We start from the raw sequence: 7,764 nt of genomic DNA, 5'->3' as shown, positions 1-7,764 counted from the left end.
GTTCTTCGGTTATTCGGTACTGATTTTGTATAAATTTTTTGGTAGTTCGTTATTTCAGTACGGTGCTCTGTATTGAACTTTCGATACTTTGGTATTATACCAAAATAATGAAAAGAAACTTACACAAATGACTCAAATAATCTCAACTTACTAACCACTAGCCATTAGTCAGACTTACCAAACTTAGGCAAACACATATAAAAATTAAAAAACCAAATAAATAAGGTTATTGAGTGCAAAAATCTCCTTCCATATTTTTAAGCGTGATTAGCAACATTAGATGCAAGCCGGAAAGGAAATTTCATGGATGAGGTAGCAAATAAGGAGGTGAATTACAAAAAATAAAATATTGTTAAAAAAATGTAGCTCAAAGTAACAATATAAAACAAGAAGATAAGTAGAATAAGAGAAGAAAAGATAACTTTCTTATTTCATCAAGTGTTCAAGTGTATTCCATCTCACATTTCATGCCTCTATTTATACTATTACATATGAAGGTTACAAAATAATTGTCTTAAACATGTCATTAACAATTGAGATCATGGGGAAGATCATGGGGAGAGGTTATGGAGGAGTGAGAGTTACAATCATAATAGTGATGAGTAGTGGGAGGTTATTCACATCATGGGTGAAAATAGTGGGAGTAGTGGACATCCACATTAACTATAGGATTTTCAACACTCCCCCTTGGATGTCCAAAAATAGATAATATGCCTCGTTAAAACCTTACTAAGAAAAAACCCTGTGGGAAAAAATCTTAGTGAAGGAAAAAGAGTACACTTATCTGTAATACGCTTTATTTGCTGCCTCGTTAAAAACCTTACCAGGAAAACCCAGTGGACAAAACCTAGGCTAAGGGAAAAAGAGTACAACGCGTATCTTACTCCCCCTCATGAAAACATCACTTTATTTCCCGAAGACGACGCATTCCAATCTTCTGTCTCAACTTCTCAAATGTTGAGGTTGGTAATGCCTTAGTGAACAGATCAGCCAAATTTTCACATGAACGAATCTGTTGAACATTAATTTCACCATTTTGTTGAAGATCATGCGTGAAAAAGAACTTTGGTGAAATCTGCTTTGTTCTGTCTCCTTTGATGTATCCCCCTTTCAGTTGAGCAATGCATGCAACATTGTCTTCATATAGTGTAGTCGGATTATCTGTTTTCATAGGAAAACCACACATTTCCTGAATATGCTGAGTCATTGATCTCAACCAAACACATTCCCGACTAGCCTCATGAATGGCTATTATCTCAGCATGATTTGAAGATGTGGTAGCTATTGTTTGTTTCATTGAACGCCATGATATAGCTGTACCTCCATATGTAAACAAATAGCCTGTTTGAGATTGGACTTTATGTGGATCAGACAAATAACCTACATCGGCATAGCCAATCATTTCTGACTTGAATTCATTAGAATAAAACAATCCCATATCCATAGTTCCCCGAAGATATCTAAATATATGCTTAACACCATTCCAATGTCTTCTTGTTTGGGAGGAGCTGAATCTTGCTAATAAGCTTACTGCAAAAGCAATATCTGGTCGAGTATTGTTGGCAAGATACATCAGTGCCCCAATTGCACTAAGATATGGAGTTTCATCACCAACGTGCTCTTCATCATTTTCTTGAGGCCGAAATGGATCTTTATTTATATCAAGCGATCTCACAACCATTGGGGTACTCAATGGATGTGCATTATCCATGTAAAATCGCTTTAAGACCTTTCCAGTGTATGTTGATTGATGGACAAAAAATTCCATTTGGTACATGCTCAATTTGGAGGCCAAGACAAAATTTTGTCTTACCAAGATCTTTCATTTCAAATTCTTTCTTCAAACACTCTACAGCCTTTGGAAGCTCTTTAGAAGTGCCAATGATATTCAAGTCATCAACATACACAACTATGATGACAAATTCAGATCCAGACCTCTTAATAAAGACACAAGGGCAAATAGGGTCATTTTTGTACCCTTCCTTTAGCAAATACTCGCTAAGGCGATTGTACCACATCCTCCCTGATTGCTTCAATCTGTATAAGGATTTCTGAAGCTTTATTGAACAAGTTTCTCTTGAACTTTTATGTGCTTCAGGAACTTTAAATCATTCAGGGATTTTCATAAAAATTTCATTGTCCAGTGAGCCATATAAGTAGGCTGTGACAACATCCATCAACCGCATATCAAGCTTTTCATGGACTGCTAGATTTATTAGATACCTGAAGGTAACTGCATCTGCCACAAGAGAATATGTCTCCATATAATCAATGCCAGGCCTTTGCGAAAACCCTTGTGCCACAAGTCGTGCTTTATATCTTACGACTTCACCTTTCTCATTTCGTTTTCGCACAAAAACCCACTGGCTTGACACCTTTGGGCGTACAGACTATTGGTCCGAAAACTTCACGTTTTTCGAGTGAAGACAATTCCGCTTGAATTGCATTTTTCCATTTTGGCCAATCATTACTCTGTCTACATTCATCGACAGATTTTGGCTCAAGATCCTCATCTTGTTGCATTACTTCAACTGCAACGTTATATGCAAAATTATTGTCAACAACAACATTATTCCGGTTCCACCTTTTTCCCGTAGAGACATAACTTATTGAGATCTCTTCATTTTCATCATTTCCAGGTACTAGAACCTCCCGTGAGGTCTTATCAATTATTATGTCTTTATGCTCTTCTTGAGCAATTGCCTCCGTGTTATGATCAACTTGATCATTTGCTCCTTTCCTTTTTCGGGGATTCTTATCCTTGGAACCGATTGATCTACCAAGTTTAAGGCGTAGCCTAGACTCATTTGCATTATCATACTGTCCAGCTGGGACATCAACTCGAATTGGAGCATTTACAGCTGGAATATGCGATTTAGTAATCCGTGGAAGGTTAGTAAATGCATCTGGCAATTGATTTGCAACATTTTGCATATAAATGATCTTTTGAACTTCTTGTTCACATTGATTTGTACGAGGATCCAAATGAGATAGAGATAATACGTTCCAATCTATCACTTTTTCCAGCTGTTTATTTTCTCCCCCTAATGTTGGAAAAACTAATTCATCAAAATGACAATCAGCAAATCTGGCTGTAAACAAATCTCCTGTCATAGGCTCCAGATATTCAATAATAGAAGGAGATTCATAACCAACATATACTCCCAACCTTCTTTGGGGACCCATCTTTGTGCGTTGTGGTGGAGCAATTAGAACATATACCGCACATCCAAAAATTCTTAGATGGGAAATATTTGGCTCCTGACCAAAAGCCAACTATAATGGGGAGACTTTATGATAACTGGTTGGCTTAATGCGCACAAGTGCTGCTGCATGCAAAATAGCATGTCCCCACACTGAAAGGGGAAGTTTTGTCCTCATTAGCAATGGTCTAGCTATTAGTTAAAGTCATTTAATCAATGATTCTGCTAGACCATTTTGAGTATGAACATGAGCAACCGGATGCTCAACTTTTATTCCAGTGGCCATACAATAATCTGTAAAGGCCTGAGATGTAAATTCACCAACATTATCAAGACGAATTGTCTTAATTGCATAATCTGGAAATTGTGCTCTTAACCTTATTATTTGGGCCAACAATCTCGCAAATGCCATATTACGAGTTGACAATAAGAACACATGTGATCATCTTGTAGATGCGTCTATCAAGACCATAAAATACTTGAATGGTCCACATATATCACCCTGTATCGTTCCAGAAATGCAGGGGATTCAATCCTAAATTTAGCTGCTGATGGTTTAATAACTAATTTTCCTTGAGAACAAGCAGCACAAGAGAATTCCTTAAATTGAAGAATCTTCTTATTCTTCAATGTGTGCCCATTTGAATTCTCTATTATTATGCGCATCATGTTAGAACCGGGATGGCCTAACCGGTCATGCCAAATGATAAAATCATTAGAAGTAGTAAACCTTTTGTTTACTATGGCATGTGATTCAACCACACCAATATTTGTGTGGTACAACCCAGAAGAAAATGCGGGTAATTTTTCGTGCACACATTTTTTCCCCGCTTTTATTGTAGTCATATAAAGGTATTCAACCTTTTCTTCGTTAGAGGTCTCAACGTGGTAGCCATTTTGGCGAATAGCTTTGAAACTCAACAAGGTTCTTTGAGACTTACTACAATACAATGCATTATTAATAGTTAATATCGTTCCTCCAGGTAGTAATAAGGCCGCTTTTCCAGAGCCCTCAATTAACTTTGTACTACCAGATATTGTATTAACATAAGCCTTTTTCATAACCAAATAAGAGAAAAATTTCTTTTCTCTTAATATTGTGTGAGTTGTAGCATGATGATAGGCTATAATTACGTATATTAGTCGATTATTACACTCTAATTTACTGCACTTTAGTTGAGTTTGCGCTTTAATCGCTAGTGTTTTGCACTAACGATGTGTTTTATGCCTTGTATGAGTGATTCCGAGCTATATAGATGTTATGGAATGAATTCAAGTGATTTGGAGCTTTGAAGCCTGAATAAAAGCCCAAGGAATTAAGCCGGGATCGTATTCGGGGATCAACGGATGATAAAACAACAAAACGAAGACTCGAGGAGGCATATTGCACACTATTTAGTAAAATAGACATAACTTTTTGCTCAGAACTCCATTTGGGCTTCACAATATATGGTTGGAAAGCTAACTCAAAGGGCTACAACTTTCATGTTTTACGTTTTTCCAAATTCCAAACGGAACAGGGTGAAAAATTGCGGTTACGGTAGGACCGCGACAGAACATTACCAAAGATTCAGAGGACCATTCTGGCGGCGGTCCTGGCATAACCGCGGTGGGACCGCGGCAGGAAGCGAAAATTTCAGGGACCAAAGTGCCAAACACGGGATTTTAACCCCTAAACCCTATATTAAACGAAGGAAGCCAGCCAAAAGACAGGAGGGGAAATATTTTGGACACAAATTAGACCTAAGGAGGCGGAGAGACACTACTTTAGGGTTAGACAACACCCTTGGAGGCAAGAACACGCGAGGAGCAAGGCAGAGAATTCTTCTACGAGTTTTTTCTTCCTCTTCCTATTTTTCATTGTTGGTTATGACTTTTAGTATTGTAGTTTTACATGCTATTATGAATAGCTAATTTGTTATCTTATGTTTTGATAGAACCTTTTGTAGGATAAATTCTTGTTATGTTTTTATATAATTGAGCCATAGCTTTTCTCTATTTGTTCAACTACGTTTATATTCTGGTTGATTGAAGAGCTCTCAATTAGCTGTGCCTATTTAGTATGCATAACTCGGGAGAGAGTGAATATTTAGGTAATTATTGAACAACACCACTCCCAAAGTATAAGAGGGATCTATAATTGCGGGTTTAAAGGCGGGATTAGGGATAACGAAGCCTTGGGTGTGATTTAAAGTGAGCTGTAATAAACAAAGGCAGCTATCGTATCTCGGGAGAGTGCGTCTAGTAAATTATCGCAATTACTCGGGAGAGATTTACGGTAAAGAGAGTGCTCATGATTGATAGAGATATTTTGGTGAATCTATATGAAGCATAACCGGAAGGGATTCTATCAATAGGGGAAATCACTACCTTAGAACCTTCTCATTATTGTTGTCAACCCAAGAATATTTAGTTTACAACTGTTAGTTATTTATTTTCAATCTTAGTTAGTAGAAATACCATCCAATATTGTTTACAAAGTTTGGGAAAGTGATTATAAATGATTTAGTGATTCCAACAAAGGTAATTGATAGGTTAATTCTCTGTGGGATTCGACTCCGGACTTGTTTACCGGATTATATTTGCAACGACCGCATTGTCCTTTTTAGAAGGCATAGTTGGGCGTGATCAAATTTTGGCGCCGTTGCCGGGGAACTAACGGTGTAGTTGTAGGTGTACATATTGCTAGGTTTCAAGTTTGAACTTTTCTTTTATTATTTGATTTTTTTAATTTTTTTATAGTTTTATTTGTTTATTTGAGAAATATGACATCATGGAATTATGAGAATTTTGTTGTTGGTAATTCTACTTTTGATCCTCCTTATGCATATTGTGAAGGAAACCACCCAGGGCAAAATTATCAAAATATTCTTGAGAGCGAGTTTTGTGTACCAACTCAATCTTATGTGTGGAATGTGTGTGATATGTGTGGTGGTCAAGATGGTCACTTTCACGGTTGTGCTTATATTTCTTACCTTCCCCCAACCCCTTACTTTGATGGTTCTTCTTTTTCTGGTGAAGTTAATAGGAATAAAGAACCTAGGGAAGCGGACCTAAAGAAGCTCGAAGATATGTTAAAGTGCATTTTGGAACAACAGAGTAAATTACTACTGCGGATAGAAAGGCAGGAGGAAACTATTCACAACTTGAAAGTTCACATGAGTCAACTGGTTGAAGTTTTTAATGCTCAACAAGCCAATATTGTGAATAGTATCCAAGAAGAGCGTGAATTAGAGACAAAAAATGATGAGCTAGAGGAGGAGGCTAGAGTAGAACACCAACAATCAATCACACTAGATTTTGAGGATGTCGATGTTGTAGAAGAGATACTAGAGTCAACCAAGGATATTGAGGATACATATTTAGTTGACTCTATTGTCATTAGTGTTGAGAATGTAGATAGTCCCAATGTTCATGTAGTTGAGCGCATGGGTCCTCACTCCAAGCATTTTTCCACATTGTGTTTAGATGATGATATGGAAATAGAGTCGTCTGAGCCGTTTGAGGAGTCAAGGAATGAAGAACAAAGTGCTTACATTCTGGAATTCTTCTTGCCAGAAAGTCGGGATTACACACCTCATCAAAGGCCAAGAAGTGCAGAATACTACATTATTTTATTGGGCCACTCAGATTCGTTCCACCACCCCAGGAGCATGATCATAGAGCAGAATCAAAACTTGGGGTCCGATTCATAAGTTCAAAGTGGAGGCAGAAAGTAACTCACGTCGTGCCGTGACGTTAAATCAAGCGCTTGTTGGGAGGCAACCCAGCTTTATTGCTTCTTTTATTTATTTTTTATTTTTTAAATTGTATTATTTTTGTAGTGTCAATTTTTTTATTTTCTAGGAGCATGGAAAGCAAAGGTATTGGAAGGATGCAACAACAAACCAAATGGTTGGAACTAAGTGTAAGGTACCCGCACAAAGGACCAAGCTTGGGAGAAGTCTGAGTACCCCATGAGTTGTTAATGCTTCGGCCTTTGACCTACCAGGGAGTTTTTTTTACCCTCTTATTAGTATGGTGTGCATTGGGGACAATGCACAATTTTAAGTGTGGGGTGAAGAGATTGTCTGGGTGACTTTCTATGCTATTTTAGTTGTGTTAGTTTAATTGAATAATTTTTTTTATTTTTCTTTTTAGAAAAAAACGAAAAAAAAGGATTGGACTTTTCCCGACGATGGATCTATTAGACAATTTTCTTGAGGGATTTAAGTCTAAAGAAAAAAATAAAACAAAAAGATTTTCTTTTGTTAGGGAGTGTAACAATTACCCCTTGGTTTTTCTTTAAACCACGGTTCTTTTCCAAGGGTTTTATTTGAATCGGGTGTAGTTAGTTTTTTTTAGGAATATGAGCCATTGTGTTGTGCTTTGAATTGAAGCAATATCTCTTGACTTTGTTATGCCTTGAGAATACTTAGTACTTTGGTTGTGATGCTTAGGCTAAATTTTTGACTCTTGTAGAAGTACCTTAAATTGTATGATCTTAACTTTGCTTAACTGCATTGACTAGAGTGTCTATGAAACCAATCCTGAGTGAGTTATGTGCCATGTGTGTGTAAGG

Source organism: Nicotiana attenuata, chromosome 12 (genome assembly GCF_001879085.1).
Source record: "Nicotiana attenuata strain UT chromosome 12, NIATTr2, whole genome shotgun sequence".
Taxonomy (NCBI): domain Eukaryota; kingdom Viridiplantae; phylum Streptophyta; class Magnoliopsida; order Solanales; family Solanaceae; genus Nicotiana; species Nicotiana attenuata.
This window is presented reverse-complemented; position numbering follows the sequence as displayed.